General features: G+C 43.8%; 1 long non-coding RNA gene across 1 annotated transcript in view; it reads right to left on the reverse strand.

Moving 5' to 3' along the window:
* Nucleotides 1–2,525, reverse strand: part of LOC102900780 — a 28,530-nt gene extending 26,005 nt beyond the window's left edge. Inside the window, exon 1 of the long non-coding RNA XR_006594432.1 lies at nucleotides 1–2,525. This exon is cut by the window's left edge and continues 1,033 nt beyond it. This is a non-coding gene — a long non-coding RNA (uncharacterized LOC102900780).
* Between the last annotated feature and the right edge of the window lie 18,859 nt (nucleotides 2,526–21,384).

Genomic DNA, 21,384 nt, shown 5'->3' on the forward strand with positions numbered 1-21,384 from the left:
GGAGGGAGGGACTGATTTTTGTTGACTGATTTTTGACTCATGATGCTTGCACCATCTGAATTCCTGGTTAGAACTTTTAGCCTCAGCTTAGCAGGTGGCCCCAAATAGTCTGCCCAGGAGAAAGGCCAGGGCTCTGGGAATAACTGGAAATAACCAGATATATACCTGGAGCATTTAGACATGGGTAGAGGTAAAACAGCAAGTGTGTCCAGCTGAGATGCACTGTTAATGGAAGGTCTCTGGTGTTCCCCAATGTTAGGGAGCAGATGAAGCAACTTTCCATGTGTAAGTAGATAGAAGTGGTTTCTTCCTTTTGGACCCTTGGGGTACCCCCGCTGAGAGGAATAGGACATATTCTTCTCCTGCTCCTGAGGAATATTTCTTATGGCATACCCAAACAATCAGCAAGCCCTGGGATCTGCAGGAACTCCAAGATGACAGGACATTGGAAGGAGAGATGCAAAAGAATCAGAGAAATATGTCCAGGAACAGAGACCCCAGTGAGGCCTTATCCAGAGTCTGTACAACTGGGCTCTACATCTTTTAATCTTGAAGTACCAACTCTGCTTAATTGAGTCTCAGAGGATATGTTTGCAAATACAGCACTAGACACGTATGTGATCACATTGGAAAAAATCTTTAAACCAAAAGCAAAGCCTATCTAACGAGCTCAACCAGCAATGAAAATTGCATCATATTAGAACTCATTAAAAAAAAAAAACTATAGTGCAGAAAATTCAACTTATAAAATGCAAATTAAGGCAGGATTATTTGCCGTGCAAAAGGATTTGCTTCAGGGTACATTTAAATAACAAGTTCCCTGGTGCTTTTAAAATAGAATTTTAGCTGAAAAAGAAAAGCCCATCAATTCCTACACGAATTTTAAGAAGGAATGATTAGGTAAAATGAAGTATGTCTCCAGACTTTATGACCTAAATTTTATTTTATATGATATAATCAGGAGCAGATGTTTCTCCTCCTTTGCCTGCATTGTTTATTTCTCTCTCATGTAGCCTAGATTTATAGATTTCTAATTATGAACCACTCTTTTATAACCTTCTGGCTAAAGTCTTTATCAAGACTGAACAATGAGAGGCAGCTAACAGGTCGGGAAGAGTAGGGCCTCTGGAGTCAGATCAACCTTTACATTTTGCCTGTATCATTTACTAGCTGTTTGATGTGGGCAAGTTTACTTATTCAACAAGTATTTCTTCAGCTCCTAGTATGCGCCAAACTGAATTCTTGGCGCTGGGAACAGTTGTGAAGGGAACAGATGAAGTCTCTGTTCTTCGGGAATGTGTATTCCAGCATGGGGCTGGAGGCAGACAATAAGCAAGTATCACGCTAAGGGCTGTAAGATAAATGGTACTTGTTAGTGACCAGGGATGGAAAATGTCCGTTTCTCTGAGGTGGTCAGAAAAGGCTTCTCTACAAAGGTGATATCTGGGCTGAAACGTAGGAAGGAGCCATCTTTGAGTTAGGGAAGTATGTGTGCTCTAGGCAGAGAGAACAGTAAGTGCAAAGGTCCTGAGGTGGGACTGGGTTTAGTAAATTTGAGACCCAGAAGAAACCTCACTGTGACTGGAGTATCATGACTGAGAGTCTGGTAGGAGATGGAAGTGGAGACATGGTTAAGGACCAGAATATCCAAGTGATTAAAGAAGGAAAGGAGTGGGAATTTTATTCTGACTGCAATGGGTTACTGAGGTCTTTGAGTCTTGGTGCCCTCACTTCTGAATGGAGATAATGATGGTACTCACCTTATCCTCTTGTGAAGATTGAGATGACTGACATAGAGAAGAGTCTGGAACCTAGTCCAGGACTTTGCTTGCAGGGATCAGCAATTCACTCTGTGAGCTAAAGTTTAATGAAGTAGTCAGTTAGGAGTCAGAGGGTAGGGTTAGTAGAATTCACAGAGCTCAACTGTGGAAAGCAGAGAGACCACAGAGGAAATAGAAGGTCAGTGGACCTCTCTCCATCTCTATGTATCTTTTTATGTTGCCTCTATTTTCCTGTCTCTCTCTGAACATATCTTAATTTTTCTCCCCATTTTTTTATATGTCCTTTCAATTCAAGAGGTTACAATCATTTGATAGACTCAGTTTCTCAGTGTCTCAATTCCAGACACTGTCGCTTTCACTTGAGACAGAGGATTTGACAGACTGACTTTGGTCAGGAGCCAATACCTGGTCCAATCAGGTGGACTTCAGAGTGTAGGGTCCCTGAGAAGAGGTTCTGGATAGAGCCAGCATGAATGTCATATTTCTCCACTGTAGAAACAAGTGCAGAGGGAAGGGATGGATTCCTGCATGATTTATGTACGCATGAATGGAAGAGGAATAAATGAATGGCAGATGGATGGATGCTTATCAAGCCCAAACTAATCAATTTAGGAGAGATGTGTTGTGGGTTCTTCTTTTAAGTTTAAATCCAAGTTAGTTAACATATAGTGTAATAATGATTTCAGGAAGTGAATTTAGTGATTCATCACTTACAAATAACACTCGGGGCTCATCCCAGCAAGTGTCCTCTTTGTTGCCCATTGCCCATTTAGCCCATCTTCCCACCCAACACCCTACCAGCAACCTTCAGTTTGTTCTCTGTATGTAAGAGTCTCTTATTGTTTGTCTCCTTCTCTGTTTTTATATTATTTTTGCTTCTCTTCCCTTAATTCATCTTTCTTTTTTGTTTCTTAAATTTCACATGAGTGAAGTCATATAATATTTGTCTTTCTCTAATTTTGCTTAGCATAATACACCCTAGTTCCATCCACGTAGTTGCAAATGGCCAGATATCATTCTTTTGGATTGCCAAGTAATACTCCATTGTATATATACACTACATCTTCTTTACCCATTCATCCATCGATGGACATTTGGGCTCTTTCCATAGTTTGGCTATTGTTGATAGAGCTGCTATAAATATTGGGGTTCATGCATCCCTCCGAAACAGCACCCTGTATCCCTTAGACAGATACCTAGTAGTGCAAGTGCTGGGTCGTAGGGTAGTTCTATTTTTAATTTTTTGAGGAACCTCCATACTGTTTTCCAGAGTGGCTGCACCAGCTTGCATTGCCACCAGCAGTGCAAAAGACATCCTCTTCCTCCGCATCCTCGCCAACATCTGTTGTTGCCTGAGTTGTAACTGTTAGCCATTCTGACAGGTGGAAGGTGGTATCTCATGGTGGTTTTGATTTGTATTTCCCTGATGATGAGTGATGTTGAGCATTTTTTCATGCGCCGGTTGGCCATCTGGATGTCTTCTTTGGAAAAGTGTCTATTCATGTCTTTTGTCCATTTCTTCACTGGATTATGTGTTTTTTGGGTGTTGAGTTTGTTAAGTTCTTTATAGATTTTGGATACTAGCCCTTCATCTGATATGTCGTTTGCAAGTATCTTCTCCCACTCCGTTGGCTGCCTTTTAGTTTTGCTGATTGTTTCCTTCGCTGTGCAGAAGTTTTTTATCTTGATGAGGTCCCAATAGTTCATTTTTGCTTTGATTTCCCTTGCTTCCAGAGACACGCCGAGTAAGAAGTTGCTGAGGTCAAAGAGGTTTTTGCCCGTTTTCTCCTCCAGGATTTTGATGGCTTCCTGTCTTACGTTGAGGTCTTTCATCCATTTTGAGTTTATTTTTGTGTCTGGTGTAACAAAGTGGCCCAGGTTCATTCTTCTGCATGTCGCTGTCCAGTTTTCCCAACACGACGTGCTGAAGAGACTGTCTTTATTCCATGGATATTCTTTCCTGCTTTGTCAAAGATTGGTTGGCCATACGTTTGTGGGTCCATTTCTGGGTTCTCTATTCTGTTCCGTTGATCTGAGTGTCTGTTTTTGTGCCAGTCCTGCACCTTCTTGATGCTTAAAACTTTGTAATACAGCTTGAAATCTGGAATTGTGATGCCTCCAGCTTTGGTTTTCTTTTTCAGGATTGCTTTGGCTATTTGGGGTCTTCCCTGGTTCCATACAAGTTTTAGAGTTGTTTGTTCTAGCTCTGTGAAGAATGCTGGTGTTATTTTGATACGGATTGCATTGAATATGTAGATTGCTTTGGGTAGTAGCTACATTTTAACAATATTTGTTCTTCCTATCCAGGAGCATGGAACGTTTTTCGATTTTTTTTGTGTGTCTTCAATTTATTTCATAAGCTTTCTATAGTTTTCAGTGCATAGGTTTTTCACCTCTTTAGTTAGGTTTATTCCTAGATATTTTATAGTTTTTAGTATAATAGTAAACGGGATCGATTCCTTGATTTCTCTTTCCACTGCTTCATTATTGGTGTATAGAAATGTAACTGATCTCTGTACATTGATTTTATATCCTGTGACCTTGCTGAATTCATGGATCAGTTCTAGCAGATTTTTTGTGAAGTCTTCTGGATTTTCCTCATAGATTATCATGTCATCTGTGAAGAGTGAAAATTTGACTTCCTCCTTGCCAATTTTGATGTCTTTTCTTTCTTTATGTTGTCTGATTGCTGAGGCTAAGACTTCCAACACTATGTTGAATAACAGTGGTAAGAGTAGGCATACTTGTTGTGTTCCTGACCTTGGGGGAAAGCTCTCAGGTTTTCCCCATTGAGGATGATATTAACTGTGAGTCTTTTGTATATGACGTTTATGATCTTGAGCTATGATCCTTCTATCCTTACTTTCTTGAAGGCTTTTATCAAGAAAGGATGCTGTATTTTGTCAAATGACTTTTCTACACCTATTGAGAGGATGTGTTGTGAGTTCTTAACTAGAGGCTCATGGATAGGCTTGAGAGGGTCTGAGAACATTTGAAATCATCTTTGAAAAAGTACACATGTGTATACATGTATTTTCTGGGGAAAGGGTACATGGTATTCATCAGAACCCCTAAGTGCTCTGTGACCTAAAATGTTCAAGGACCCCTGCCTCTACATTTTTGGGATCTTGTTCTTACTAAATAAGAAAAGCACCTGACATTATAACATCTTAAAAAAACATCCTTTCAGGGGCGCCTGGGTGGCTCAGTTGGTTGAGTGTCTGACTGTTGATTTTGGATCAGGTCATGATGTCACAGTTCATGAGTTCGAGCCTCACATCGGGCTCTATGCTGACGGCATGGAGACTGCTTGGGATTCTCTCTCTCCCTCCCTAGGCCCCCTCCCCCTCTCTTAAAATAAACATTAAACAAACAAACAAACAAATGCTTTCGAATGCATGGAAAAACTATTTGAGCCAGAAACAATCAGGAGGGCTGCTATTCATCCCCCTTCCGCTAAACCACCTCCATCCTATGAACTCACTAAGCCTCACTCACTCTGTCCATGTTCTCTGCTTTTCCCATAAATAAGGTCTGGTTAAAAAGTAGGTAAAAGCAGACAGTTTCTATGTTTTGACTTAAATCGAGGAATGTTGGCTCTATCCCACTCTCACTCCATTCCTGGCCATGAGTGTGTTTCCTGGTTTATCTGGCTGCCTAAAATCATGTCATCAGAACCACAAGGGCCTTGAGAAATCAATTTGGTTAGTATGTCTCAGTGGGTGGACTCACTCCCCAAAAGATATCAGAATATTCAAGTGCTTAGAACATTTAAAAATATTTAATATCATCATATTATTACATATATAAAAAAGAAATTTTCTTTTTTTTTAATTTTTTTTTCAACGTTTATTTTTTATTTTTGGGACAGAGAGAGACAGAGCATGAACGGGGGAGGGGCAGAGAGAGAGGCAGACACAGAATCGGAAACAGGCTCCAGGCTCTGAGCCATCAGCCCAGAGCCTGACGCGGGGCTCGAACTCACGGACCGCGAGATCGTGACCTGGCTGAAGTCGGACGCTTAACCGACTGCGCCACCCAGGCGCCCCAAGAAATTAATTTTCTAATAAAGGCCATCAAAAGTAAAGCTTGAAAATATTTTTGTTTAGTGGGAATATATGGAAGATAAATTTAGCAGGGGTAGAAACAGATATTATAAGGCCTGAAGTTTATGTAATTTGGAGATCCTCCTTTAAAAAAGAATATAAAATAAAAAGAATATAAAATTACAAATAAAGCAATCCCTATCAAAATAACACCAGCATTCTTCACAGAGCTAGAACAAACAACTCTAAAACTTGTATGGAACCAGGGAAGACCCCAAATAGCCAAAGCAATCCTGAAAAAGAAAACCAAAGCTGGAGGCATCACAATTCCAGATTTCAAGCTGTATTACAAAGTTTTAAGCACCAAGAAGGTGCAGGACTGGCACAAAAACAGACACTCAGATCAACGGAACAGAATAGAGAACCCAGAAATGGACCCACAAACGTATGGCCAACCAATCTTTGACAAAGCAGGAAAGAATATCCATGGAATAAAGACAGTCTCTTCAGCACGTCGTGTTGGGAAAACTGGACAGCGACATGCAGAAGAATGAACCTGGGCCACTTTGTTACACCAGACACAAAAATAAACTCAAAATGGATGAAAGACCTCAACGTAAGACAGGAAGCCATCAAAATCCTGGAGGAGAAAACGGGCAAAAACCTCTTTGACCTCAGCAACTTCTTACTCGGCGTGTCTCTGGAAGCAAGGGAAATCAAAGCAAAAATGAACTATTGGGACCTCATCAAGATAAAAAACTTCTGCACAGCGAAGGAAACAATCAGCAAAACTAAAAGGCAGCCAACGGAGTGGGAGAAGATACTTGCAAACGACATATCAGATGAAGGGCTAGTATCCAAAATCTATAAAGAACTTAACAAACTCAACACCCAAAAAACACATAATCCAGTGAAGAAATGGACAAAAGACATGAATAGACACTTTTCCAAAGAAGACATCCAGATGGCCAACCGGCGCGTGAAAAAATGCTCAACATCACTCATCATCAGGGAAATACAAATCAAAACCACCATGAGATACCACCTTCCACCTGTCAGAATGGCTAACAGTTACAACTCAGGCAACAATAGATGTTGGCGAGGATGCGGAGGAAGAGGATGTCTTTTGCACTGCTGGTGGCAATGCAAGCTGGTGCAGCCACTCTGGAAAACAGTATGGAGGTTCCTCAAAAAATTAAAAATAGAACTACCCTATGACCCAGCACTTGCACTACTAGGTATCTATCTAAGGGATACAGGGTGCTGTTTCGGAGGGATGCATGAACCCCAATATTTATAGCAGCTCTATCAACAATAGCCAAACTATGGAAAGAGCCCAAATGTCCATTGACTGATGAATGGATAAGAAGATGTGGTGTATGTGTCTGTGTATATATATATATATACATATATACATATATATATACATATATACATACATATATACATATATACATATATACATATGTATACATATGTATACATATACATATGTATATGTATACATATATACATATATACATATATATATACATATATACATACATATATACATATATATATATACATATATATATATATGTATATATATATACACAGACACATACATACACACACAATGGAGTATTACTTGGCAATCCAAAAGAATGATATCTGGCCATTTGCAACTACGTGGATGGAACTAGAGGGTATTACGCTAAGAGAAATTAGTCAGAGAAAGACAAATATCATATGACTTCACTCATATGAGGAATTTACAATACAAAGCAGATGAACATAAGGGAAGGGAAGCAAAAAGAATATAAAAACAGGGAGGGGGACAAAACATAAGAGACTCTTAAATATAGAGAACAAATATAGAGGGTTGCTGGAGGGGTTGTGGGAAATGGATGGGCTAAACGGGCATGGGGCATTAAGGAATCTACTCCTGAAATCATTGTTGCAATATATGTTAACTAACTTGGATGTAAATTAAAAAAAAAATTTTAAAAATTACAAATAAAAATTTGGCCTCAAAAGTGAGTATTTATTTAGAAGGAGAATAAAAATTTTAAAGTTGACAGATAACATTAATATCAATGGTCCAAAAGGTAACACATATTTATTAACACCTGACCCACCTTTCTATTTTTCCCCGCATCTTTGGCTGCTTTTGGCTTACCTGTTCATATGACAATGATTTAATGAGATCATTTTCCATCAAGAGAACAGAATGAATGTACCCCTAACACGGTTGGCTGAAAATTGTTTTTATTGTGTTTTATTTTTATTGATAGCTTAGACAAATTCCTTTCTGTCCATCTGTAACTTTCTAGGCAGTTGCTTACCACGTGTGCTTCTTTCCCGATGGCAAGTTCTAGAAGAATGCCAGCCCTTTGTCTACTTCTACGTGTCTCACCTCTCTTTCCCCACCTTCCCACTGTTGTTTTAGGGCAGCTCCCCTATGTAGCAGGTGGTCTCCAATCAGGGAGCTGAAGCCTCTCTTTCAGATGCCTATTTTAGGGGTCACATTAAGGTCTGGATGCTTTTGAGTCCATCAGGAGGAGCTGGCTCTGGGGGCTGGCTGGTCCGCAGTCCCTTCCAGAAGGGCCTAGAACCATCATCAGGGCATACGGGGTGGTCCTTCCACCACCCTCCCAGGCTGGGGTGGTTCCAAACAAGGGAGGCTGGGCAGGGCTGTTTCTTCCCCAGAAGCCTCAGCTTCCTCTGCTTCCAAAGCAAACCTGATTCACTCTGGGTTTAAATTGGAAGTTCTCAAACAATTTGGCCTTAGGAAGACTTTTTAACCTTAAAAATTATTGAAGACGCTAAGAACATTTATCTATTGGCCTTTACTATATTGGGAATTAAACCTGAGAAGTTTTAATAAGTGGTTATTTATTGATTTATTTAAAAATAGCAATAATAAACCTATTACATGTGAGCATAAATATTTTTATGAAAAATAACTATGAGCCAAATAAAATAATTAGAAGGGAGACATTGCTTTACATTGTTTGCAAATGTCTTCAATGTTTGCCTTCCTAGCTGGATTCTATTTTCTCCGCTTTATCTGTTGCGATCTGTGTTTTCGGTGAAATGTATGAAGAAAATATAGGAGGAGGAAGTACTTTAATGCTCTTTTCAGATACCGGTGGATGTTCTTTTAAACTTCACAAAAGCTCTGCCAGGGGTAGTTTCTCAAGGATGAGTTACAATGTTGAGTGCGACTCCTTTGGCCTGTGGTGTACATTGAAACGTCTTTTACCATCATTTTGTCCTATCATCATTAGTCATTTGGAAAATATGAGCTGACAGAGTTATGCAGATCTTGTGACTATTGCCCTAATGCATTATACAATGTCAAAATCACACTTGTTAATATCACCACACTCTCATCATGGGAAGCTAATGAGCTCACGGTAGCAGACGCAAGTTTCCCCAAATTCCAATTCTCACTTGAGAGCTTGAGTTTTATCACTGGCAACACATTCTGTCAGTTATTTTTCTTGAAGTGACAAGTTAACTTTGTTCTGTTTTTTAAGAAAATGTCTGCCAAGTATCCAATTCTGAGTAACCGTGGTCCGTCTGTCGGGGGTTCTTCTCAGTAGAAATGATGTTCCATGAAAACGGTAGCTACTTCGGCTCACAAAGACCATCATAAAAGTGTTTTTCCTCGAGCTGACCATCCTCTTTCCATACACAGGAGAGGTGCTTTCTGTTGATGTGCACTTCCCACTTTGTCATGCAGAATGTTCAAAAGATGTGTACTCAGGGCCAAGATTTAAGAAAATTGACCATTTTGTTGCATCTTTTAAAAGAAAAGTTATTTTTGAGACAGAGAGAGAGAGCGAGCGAGCACAAGCGGGGGAGGGACAGAGAGAGAGGGAGACAGAATCCGAAGCAGGGTCCAGGCTCTGAGCTGTCAGCACAGAGCCCCACACCGGGCTCAAACCCACGGACCGTGAGATCATGACCTGAACCAAAGTTGGATGTATAATCAAATGAGCCACCCAGGCGCCTAGTTTTATTGCATCTTTAAGGACAGTTTGAAGTGGAACCCGCTTTGTTTTTCTTTACCACGAGTGTGTGGCAGTGAAGAATATGATAACTACTCAGTGCAGCTTAGAGCCACTGCCTTGATTCACGCTATGTAGGGCACTAACAGATCTACCTACCAATGCTTTGGAATGGGTAGATCACATTTTAGCCAGCCAAAAGGGCAAACAGTGTCTTAATTTTATTATGAAAATCGTTCTGACCTCATGGACCCTGAGAAGCTTCTTAGGCACCCCCCCCCCCCCAGGCTTCCATGGAACACACTTTGAGAACTGCTGGTTTAGGTGCCAGAGTCATTCTCAGTGAATCACATTGTATGGTAGCTGGGGAGATGGGAGGGCAGGGCAGAGGAGAGTTGTACATCAAATTCTCCTTGGAAATGTTGACCTGACCCAATACTCTCAGGGTAAACATGGAGAAATGGAGGCACAGGGAGATTTGTTTCAAGTCACCCAGCTCGACTGTGGTAGGGCCAGGATTCATTTCCAGGTCTCCCGACTCACACAGTGGATACCTAAGCCTCTAACAAGTTAGGTCTCTCACACACACTTTGTACACCTCTTATGACGACCTATCAGGCTCTTATTGTGTGCCAGGTATATTAAAGATAGGAGATCAAATGCCGTTTTCCTGCTCTTTGGAGCCTGTAGTCTAGGAAGCCCGTGGACAGGTAAATCAAAGGTTACGGTGCAGCCAGTGTTAAGATAGGTAAGTGGGGGAGACTCAGGAGCTCAGAGGAGAGGTGCTAGAATCTGACTTCAGCTCCTACTGACCAGAGCTGGTGATTCTGAGGCTGAGTTGGGAAGGAGGAACAAAAGTTGGCCAGATAAGAGAGAGTGAGGCTGTTCCAGTCGGGGGAGAGTCCACGGGAAGGATCTGGCACGGCGAGTCCCAGGAACTTCAAGCATCCTGAGGAATGAGTACGGGAGGTGGCTGGAGGTAAGGGATGGGGTGCAGGGTCTAGGTTCTGGAGAACTATGTGTGTCAACCCAACAGGTCTGGACTTCGGTCACGAAAGCTTTTGTGACTTTCCAGCTTGGCTAGAATGACAAGCTGGGGCTTCTTCTAAATACCAGGTGGTCATGACACTAGGACAGGCCGTGCAACTCTCAGGGCCTCTTCTTCCCCAACTACACCTTGAGTCACATGCTTACACAAGTTTGTTACATGGATTCTCTACCTACCAGAAAGGAGCTCTTGAGGGAGTGATTTCCCATGGCTTAGAATTGATCCCTTTTTCTTGGCCTGAAACTTGCTACAACGTGCTATTTATTTTTCCTGTGGGCTTTATGGCTCACTCTGGACTCTTAGAAACCATTACATCAGTTGTATAATGCTGAACAATGTAAGATCTATAATTTGTAATATGTGGCCTTGCCAGATTGAATCCTAGAAAGTGTTTCTGAGCAGTGGTTTCCAAGCCTTGGAGAGATATCTGAGATGAGTGGTTAAATAAATATGGATTTCCAGGCACCACCTCTAGGGCCCAGGAATCTGTATGTTTATTTAGATCCCCAAGTTATTCTGGAGTAGACAGCCTGGCCCTGGTTTCCTGCCCAGTTACTCTGGGTATCACTAGTTAAAACTAACTAAAGAGGGATGTACATTTATTTATTTTTCACATTTATTTTTGAGAGGCAGAGAGATAGAGACAGAGACAGAGCATGGGAGGGGGAGGGGCAGAAAGAGAGGGAGACACAGAACTGGAAACAGGCTCCAGTCTCCGAGCTATCAGCACAGAGCCCAACACAGGGCTCAAACTCACGGACCATGAGATCATGACCCGAGCGAAGTTGGAACGCTTAACCGACTGAGCCAGCCGGGCGCCCCCAGAGGCACGTACATTTAATGGCCAACTACTCCAGTTAAAGACTGATTCGCCAGATCTCCTGAATATGTGTATGTGTGGCCACCTCTGTGGTTGGCATTTTTCACGTTACGTGAAACGTGCTCCTCTTTGTGTGAGTTTGAAACGTCAACTTACTTCATTTCCCACACTGCTTTTCCAGCCCCCAGTCTTTTAAAAATGTCTTCTGAGGGCCATTGCTCTCTCCTTCCCTTCTTAGCGGAGGTGTTGCCACCTCGTGGGAAGGTTACCAATTGGTTTATTTATTTGCTTTTATTCTTTGCGAACGTACTGCTTCACTATAGCAGTTTGAATGACTATATATGCGAGCAGACACTGACCCTGTGGGAGGTGGCATATACAAGATTATGGAGCTCAATAAGCAAGGCTGGCAATTCCTGTGTAATCATAACAGTCTGGGCATGTCTGGCATCCCAGAGACGGGCAACATATATACAGACCAAATCAATATTTGACACTAAAGCATTACAAGTTCAGCCTATAGGAAAGGAGAGGCTGCCAGATCCAGACAGGGATGGGTGGGTGGTCCCACCAGAAGCCTGGGAGGTGCGGCGGAGTCTGTTACATTTCCAAGGGTCTTGGAGATGACATAATCCCTTTGGGGGCCTTCTGAATAAATGATGATAACACATCAGGTTTAAATTTGGACGTCGCTCATGGTGTTTCTATGAAACAGGCATAGAAGCAGGGTCCAAGGTTTCACAAAGGCCCGCAGGCCCTGGGCAAGTAGATGGAGGGTGATGACAACACGGCAGAGAGCCCCCCGCTGAAGAGAGTAGCGGTGGTTAAGGGCATCCTTTGTCTGCCCTGGGGATCACATTCAGCTTTTCTGAACAGCTGCCTTTGATGATGCTTAGAAGGCACTGTACAGACATGGACCAGAATAGGAATCTTACAAGTGGAGAGAAACCCAGAGAGCTTCTAGTTCATGATGGTCAAGTGCCCCTACAGGGCTGTTTGAGAAGCTCTAGCAAGTGTGTGGGGGGTGAGGAGGGGAACATGGACTGAAACAAAAGGTTTGGGGCGCCTGGGTGGCTCAGTCGGTTAAGCATCCACCTTCCGCTCAGGTCGTGATCTCACAGTTCGTGAGTTCGAGTCCCGCATCGGGGCTCTCTGCTGTCAGCACAGAGACCACTTCGTATCTTCTATCTCCCTCTTTCTCTGCCTCTCCCCCACTCTCTTTCTCTCTCTCTCAAAATAAATAAACATTAAAAAATCTTAAAAAAAAATTTTTTTTTTAAATGTTAAGGAACGCTGATCTTACCAACCACCTCCTTTACTTTACCAGTAAGGATATCGAGGTGCCAAGAGAGAAAGTCATTTTCCCTCAGAGCTTGTTTGTATCGGGGATAGATTTGGAACCAGGGTTTCCCGACTCCTGGCTGGCTCACCCCTGACACAGCATGCCGTCTCTGTGCCCTTGTTTTATTACCACAACTCCTCCTTGCATCCGTGTGGTACTTATTCTCTCCTTTCACTCCGGCTACCCTCTTTTATCCTCATCAATACTCCTGCCAGAAATGTGGGACAGGTATTATTCTCCCATTTAATAGTGAGAAAGATGAAGTCCAGGAAGATCAAGGAGTGTCTAGCCCGGGGTGGGGGGCGGGGAAAGCTTTAGGAATGAATAAAGATCTTCAAGTATTAGAGGGCTGGTATCTGGAGGTGGGACCAACACCATCTGCGTGTCCCCAGGGTGCAGATCCAAGACCGGTGAGTGGAACTGCGATGGCGAGGTGCCAGGACTGTGTGGGCTTCAGAGCTCAGAACCCAGGTCGCTCACACGTCAGCTGGGGGATGCTGGGAAGACAACCTTTCTGAGCTCCCATCTCCTCAACAGTAAGGGGGATGATCAGAAATAATCTGTCAGCTCCATGGCCGAAAGCAGATGCCCATTACCAAGGTCTAGAAGTAGGTTTTGGTTCAACGTAAGAAAAGACTTTCTGTCCAAGAGAGCAGTCTGTAAATCTAAGGTGCTGCCTTGCAGAAGAGTGAGATTCTTGGCACTGAAAGCCGTTAAGAAGAAACTAGAAGGCTAGCAGTCAGAGGTAATATAGAATGGGAGAATTGGACTACTAGGAAATTTCACGCTTCTTCCAAGATTCTGTGACGTGTTCTGGGATAAACTCAAATGTTTTGTATTCTTCTTGGTTCTTCATTCTCTCTGCTGCCTTGGAGCCTATTCACTCTGTCCAGAATGCTGGTCTCAGTAAATCTCCCTTTCTCAGGGAAGCATTCCCAAGCCCAGCCTCTTGAATTGACTGAATTGCTACCTGCAGTTTAATGGTTCACACAAGAAGCAAGCCAAGAGCCTAACTCCCAGGTTAAGCCCCCCCCTTTTTTTTTTTTACCAGGTTTGGCTAACTGTTTTAAGACTAAAGTCCATCGCCAGCTCCTAAAACAAAGCTACCATGTTGCAAAGCAGTGAGATTCTCAAGCAGCTGTCTTACTTGCTTTAGAGAATGAGGCTCTGCGACCACAGAGTTCCATGTTCACTAACACGTATTAGGTTCTTGACTTGTGCCAACCACTGTACCTCTTGCTGGGGGTTCAAAGATAAAAATAAGTCATAATACCCATGCTCAAGGGGCACAGTCTAGAGGGGAAGACTAATAATTTTGATATAAATTAGGGAAACACCTAGCCTACCGTAGATACTTGAGAAGGGAGCTCTTGCCCGAAGCTGGTGTCCGGAGAAGATATCTTAGAGGAGAGGACCCCTAAATACTCCACTGCCTCCTGTTCCTCATGATCGAGAGTGTTCTTGCTATATTATATCTCGCGAGTTACTGAGTATATCCTTGAGGCAAAGCTCCAGTTGCTGGGTTTTCATTGCTTCATGGTTTATCTTTCAGAACTTCCGCAGAAGTGCAAGATGCCTTCATGACCTACACGGTGTATGATGACATCATCACCATTAAGCTCATCCAAGAGGCCTGCAAGGTTCTCGGTAAGTCTGAAGAGGGCTTTGTTTTGGTATCTTAGGGCTGCTGTAACAAAGTACAATCGATTCTCATCAGCCACAGTGGTTCTGGTCTGCCAAGTCCCTGCGAACACTGAATTAGCAATACTGAGCCATTGTTCCGAGAAGAAACACAGGTTAGATTCCTGAAAGCCTTTGGCCACAATATTTTCATCAACCAATAAGTCAATAACCTTGTTTTATGCATTTCTGTTTAAAGATCTTAATATATTTATATATATTATATATAATATGTATATTGTTGTTAATATATTATATATAATATAATGCTTATATACAGTTATATATTGTGTGTGTGTATATATATATATATATATATATATATATATATATATATATATATATATAAAATTAACATTGGACTCATGGCCAGTACCGCTATAACTCATACCTGAATGAATCTTATCTAACACACGTATTTTGTCTGTAAGGTACATCACAACCTTCTTAGGAACACCAGACAGCACTTCAGCACTGTTCTTGGGGCATTTTGAACAGCACAATCGCCAACAAAAAGTGCACAAATGTAAAACCATAGCGCTAAATGAATTGCAGAAAGGCCGCTTATTTATGAGAAATGAAACAAGAATACAGAGCACACGGCCTCATTTGATGTTAGCTAGAAACATGTGGGTTGGGGGACGCCATTGTTTTGCCACTCTGCACCTGCTCAGGAGCGACGGCTAAGGCTCCGTGCTAGAGATTTTGGGGTTACAGATATTACAGATACATTTTAGTGAGTGGGTAAATTTGCAAATACGGAATCTGCAAATAATGAGGATCGACTGTACCTACAAACTGGATAGTTTTTATTCTTTCATAGTTCAGGGGACTGGAAGCCTGAAATCAAGGCATCAGCGAGGCCAGGCTTCCTCTGAAGGCTCTAGGGAAGGATCCTTCCTTTTCCAGGTTCTGGGGGCCCCAGGCGCTCCTTGGGACAGCACCACTCCACTTTCTGCTTCCATCCTCACGTGGCCGTTTTCTCCCTGTGCCTGTGTCTCTGTGTCCACGTTTCCCTCTTTTTATAAGGATTAGATCCAGGCCCCACCCTAATCCAGTAATCCATCCTTTCCATTTGAATAGCTTCTTACCGACGAACATCATGAGTGTCACTCTTGAGTTTTATCATCTATACACCACTTTCATGTTTGGCCTTGATGATGGCTTTGACAGAGGTAATAACTTTGAAATGGATCGTCACGATTAGCCCTGGGCTCACAGGAGGAACAGCATTGAAAATCCTCTTATGCCAACCACACTTGCATTTTTCTAGAAATAGACACGGTGTACTTTGTGGGGGGGCTGAGGGCCCTTCTTCCCCATCTGCTCTGCCACGGGAGGTCTTCCCATCTATCCAGATATTAAAATGCCATTGACGGGGTCATAATGGGGGAACCCTTGTGAATGGTCCCACTTACAATGCACGTGGACTTTCAGGCTGATTCCTGGTGCAGATGTCTCAGCAAGGGATAGTATATTATATTAACTTGCTCACTCCCCTGGCCCAGATGGGAAGAGGGTCAGGACGAAGAAAGAATACAGTTCTGCTTCTTTCTAGTTTAATAGCTGAGGGCAATTACTTACTCAGTTTTCGTTTTCTCATTGGTCTATGAGAATAATAATATCTACCCCTCAGAGTTATTTTTCGGATTATATGAGATGATATATGTGAAAATATCAAATGTGGTCTCTGGCATAATTATACGCTCTCAGAATCTATTTCCTTCTTTCCTCCCTTCTTTCTGCATTTCCCATTTCTAAATAAGGTGACATTTGGAGGTTCCAAGTAGACATGGACTTTGAGGTGACACTTTGACCCAGCATACCCTCCTTTCCTTTACCCTCCCTTCTCACCAGCATGGAGCACACAGTGAGCTGGGGCCTGGAGAGGAAGAAAAGGCCAGCAGCCTCTGCTGCCCAGGCTCCAGGGGGCTTGTGCAGAAAGCAGAGAAAGTCCTCTGGTGCCTTCAGGTTCTTGGACGACATGACATCCCTCTTTGGGTCCCGGTTGATCTTCCTTTGCTTATTCCTGCAGCCACTGTGGCTTTGGGTCGTGCTGTGATGGCGTCTAGGGATTATTGCTGGCGGACCCCGTGTCAGCATCCTTGCCTGGTACCCGAGACCCTGGGGCAGAATTGTTGCAAGTGTGAGTGAGGCTGGGGAGCTTTAGGCTGGTTCCTGTGCAGCCCACAGGGGTTCAGGCAGCAGGGGCTGTGGTTTCTGTTTTTCATGGCGTCTCTGAGGGCACAGCAAGTCGGCCTTCTGTCCTTAGGGCCTCCTCCACAGGTGGTCACAGGGAAAAGCCAGCCCCAAGCATACAAGAACCAGCCCAGCAGATGTGCTTGAGAATACACGAGGGCAGTTAGCTGACACTAAGCCTGCAGAGACAGGTGGCTTCTCCAGAGCCCAGCCGTGTAATGTGCCCGTGTTGGGCGAGGCAATGAATTTGTTTCTCTTTCCCCTGAATATCAGAGGAATTCTCTGATGAAAAAAAAATTACACCGGTTTTAACCCCATGCACCTGGATTCAATAGAAAAGGTTTCCCCCTTGTTATCACCTGGCAGTTTGACATCTGTGTCTCTTCTCATATTCCTGGTCGTTTCCTGGATACGGAAAACCTTTCAGGTGTCTGCATCTGGGAGAAGCCCCAAGTCTCCGCAAAGTTGGGGGGGGGGGGAGCTTTTCAGGCTCAAGGAGCTGAGTGTGCATGATGAGCAGGTCCTCTCTGTTAAGGGACTGTCCCCTGCTGCCGCTGGTTCATCTGGCTGTTTTGGGTCTGTCTTGGAGCCACAGGGCCAAGTAGGGGCCAACAAGGGTTAGTGGGATGATGACAGTTGGCACTGGGAGGAATCCAGGCTATAACTGGTCATGAACTTCCAAGCAGATGTGTGTTAGCTCCTGGTCACTTGCCATCCATACCTCCTAATCGAACTAGACAAGGTTGTGTCTGAGACTGGACATAAGGTATAGGAATGAACTGTTCATTTGCTCCTTCAGCTCCTGGAGCTTGGGCTCCAAGAGCAGCAACATCTCCTGGATGCCTTCTAAAGACAGTGCACAGCCTCCCCCTGCAGTGATCCTCAAAGGAAGGCAAAGGAAGTTGGCAGACAGCACTCATGTAGCTTCTCAGAATCATAGCTGAGCACCTGTCCCCCATTCCCCATTCCAAAGAAGTTCACAGAGAGAGTTTCTATGAAGAAGACGGGCCAGGGCCTGGGCTGTATCAGCAACACCTGCGAACCCCACCTCTACCCTGTCCAACCTGCTTTTAGGGGGCTCCTTTGGGCCCCTTGCCAATGGGCAAGTTGATGCCAATGGGAATTTGCATGGAGCTCGGCCTATAGTTGATGCCAATGGGAATTTGCATGGAGCTCGGCCTATCAAAAAGTAGGTGGGGTCGGGATTTCAGGAGGAGTCTTACCCCAGGGTATGTACTCTTCATAGTGCTGTGGGGCCCGCCCTGGGCTGGGATCCTGGAGACCCACCTTCTAGACCCAGCTCACCTCCTGGGTAGCAGTCTTCCTGCCCATCACCCAGCAGCCTGTCCGCACCAGAGTGAACCTCTCGACCTTCTTGTTTAACACACCTGCCAAAGAGATCGTGTGGTTTATTTCCTTAAACACCACATTTTAATCTTTTAAAGTATGTGATTATGGTATTAAATATGATTCTCAAACCACGCAGGCAGACCCCTTCCTTATTCTGCTTTGCTCTACCAGACATATGCGAGGCCTGGCCCTCAAATAGTCCTGCGGGCCCCCAGGCAAGTCTGAGTGTTTACGATGGCCACCTTTCTCCCAGCTAATGTCAGGGGAGCATCCGGTTACTTTTCTCCCACAGAAAGAATAAAAATCATGAGGTGGGAGTTCTGTACTGGGAGGTGACTCTAGATTGACCTGAAAAGCTAGAGTTTTGACAGAGTTCAGGAAATAAAAGAGCAGTATAGCTTGCACTGGATGGTTGGATGAAGCTCTCCTTCAGACTTCTCTTGATTTGCTTTCAAGGGATCCCAGCAGCAGGGGCCTGTAGTGGCTACATCACGCAGTTTCCGTTTGGTTCCGAGCCCGCTGTCAAAGGGGGTCCTGTCGATATTCTAGAATGGGGGCCAGGGGTTGGATTCTGCTCTGTCATGTCAGCTGTGTGACCTTGGGCCAGTGATAGAAATTCATTGACAGGGGCGCCCGCCTGGGTGGCTCAGTTAGTGTAGGGTCTGACTCTTGCTTTCGGCTCAGGTCACGATCTCACGATTCATGAGTTCAAGCCCCACGTTGGGCAGGTCCTGACAGTGTGGAGCCTTCTTGGGATTCTCTCTCCCTTGCTCTCTGCCCATCCCTGACTCACTCACTCGTGTTATCTCAAAGTAAATAAACTTAAAAAAGTTCATTGGCAGTTGATGGCCTCCTCAAAAAGAAATCATACTGACTTCAAACGGTCATGGGGAAGGAAGGAATCAAATCAGGCAACAAACGTGAGGCACTTGGCAACATGCGTGGCCTAAAGCGGGTGCTCAGCAGATGTAAACAGAATGGGGACTCTGGAAGGGAGGCAGGGACATTTCTATGCCTTGTATCTCTGGCTGTTGTCCCTTAAAAGTAGAGATAAGCTCTGCTGTTCACCTCAAACAGCTGTGGTATAATATTCTGGGCCCTGGGGCAGTGATTGACAAACCACATGCAACCCAGTGGCCAAATCTGGCTCCCTGCCTGTTTTTGTGAGAAAAATCTTCTCGGAACTCAGTTGTGCCCATTTGTTTACATATGGTCTATGGGTGCCTTTGTGTCATCGTGGCAGAGTTGAGGGATTGCAGCAGATACCTGGAAAGCTGAAAATATTTACTACTTGCCTTTTGCAAAAAACGGGTTTGTCATCTAATTCTCTGGAGAATGGATCTTTTTCAAGATTTTTTTTAAAGCCCTTTTTATTTGAGAACTACTATGGACCGAACTATGTTCAACCCCCACCAAATTCGTACGTTGAAGCCCTTCCCCCCAAAGTGATGGTATTTGGAGATGGGGCCTTTGGGAGATAACTGGATTTACATGAGGTCATGAATTAGTGCCCTTATAGAAAGAGGTATCAGACGGCTAGCTCGCTCGCTCTCAGGAAGCACGGGTGTGTGCTTTCTCTCTCTCTCACACTCCCAGGCCCACATCATGTGAGGACATGATGAGGAACCAGGAAGAGAACTCTTGCTAGAGCCTGACCACACTGGCACTTTAATCTTGCACTTCTGGCTTCCAGAATTGTGAGTCAGCACGTTTCTGTTAAGCCACCAGCTCACAGTATGTTGTTAGTAGCCCAAGCAGACTGGGTTAGGAGCTCAAGTAAGCTTTACGTCTCCGGAAAGAAACACTTCCTATGTCTGATATCACACTCAGGCCATTTTGTACTTGTGTGAACGTGAACACCGTTTGGGGTGGTGGTACCTTTAGTAGAGAGATGCCTTCCCATACCTGCCCTCAGGCATTCATAGTTCCAAAGCAACCAATACATTTGGAGGCAGCAATGATTTTATAGACTTTTAGAGATTTTATAGTGTGGCTTTCTACCCAAAGCCAAAGTCTATCACTGAGATTTCTCTCTTTAGCTTCTTGTTGCTTATTTCCATAACATCTCTTGGCCTATACCTGAAGGGGTATATACATATGGTGAATGCGTTTTTCAAATAAAAAGTTAGGATGCAAAATCAAATGAACATGTGCGTAAGTGTTGGAATCTGGATAGCTCTGAGAAACACGGGCTGTATGGTTTCTCTCTCCACACACACACACACAGACACACACACACACACACATACATACACATAACATTCCATGAGTCAGAGAGGGAACATGGCCCTGCCGGTGGTGGGGAAGTCTACAGGAAGGACATTTAACTGTTTAACAAAATACACTGGTCGGTTGAGACAAACTCTTCCCTTAGACAAAGAAAAAAGCACGCTAGTTACCACTAGTCCATGCTTTGCTTTCTGAGTGAGCTCCAGAATGCAATTTCCCTACCTTTAAGCAATTGTTGGGACTTCTCCAGACCATTCTGCCACTGCATAGCGCTGTGCTTTCAATTAGCATAATTCAGGATGGGACCAGATGGCAGGTTAAGCATTGCATAAGGCATTGTTCTGTACATGAATAAGTGCCTACTTAGTGTGTAAGTGGGTTATTAGTGATCTGAAGTGACAAAATGCAAAACAACACACAACAGCCATTTGGCACAGCTGTGTCGGTCTAGACTTTGCTTGCTAAGAAACCAATAGTAAAATGTGTTTCAACAGTTAGCTATCAGCAAATGCCAACAAGCCTTCTCTGCACTCACTTCCTTTAAAAGAAGAGTAACACCATAAAATTTACAAAGTCCCCAAATCAGGCATTATAACATTTGATCTTTCCCACGACCCCCGGAGGTGGGACAAGTAACCGAGGAAAGTGACTAACTGAAAAAGAAGGCCTGAACTCTGGCGTCCTGGCTTTGAGCCCCGTGCTGAAGCACACGGGCTAGAGGAGCAGCTGACTGGTGGGCACCAGGTCTGTAGCAAGGACTTTGGGGTCGGACGGACCTGGGTAGAACCCCTGGCCGTACTGTCCCCTAGTAACGTAACGTAGGGCAAATCCCCCATCAGTGATTAGCCACGATGCCTACGGCCCCTACCTCAGAGGGCCATCCGAAAGATG

This window comes from Felis catus, chromosome A1 (genome assembly GCF_018350175.1).
Source record: "Felis catus isolate Fca126 chromosome A1, F.catus_Fca126_mat1.0, whole genome shotgun sequence".
NCBI classification, from domain to species: Eukaryota; Metazoa; Chordata; class Mammalia; order Carnivora; family Felidae; genus Felis; species Felis catus.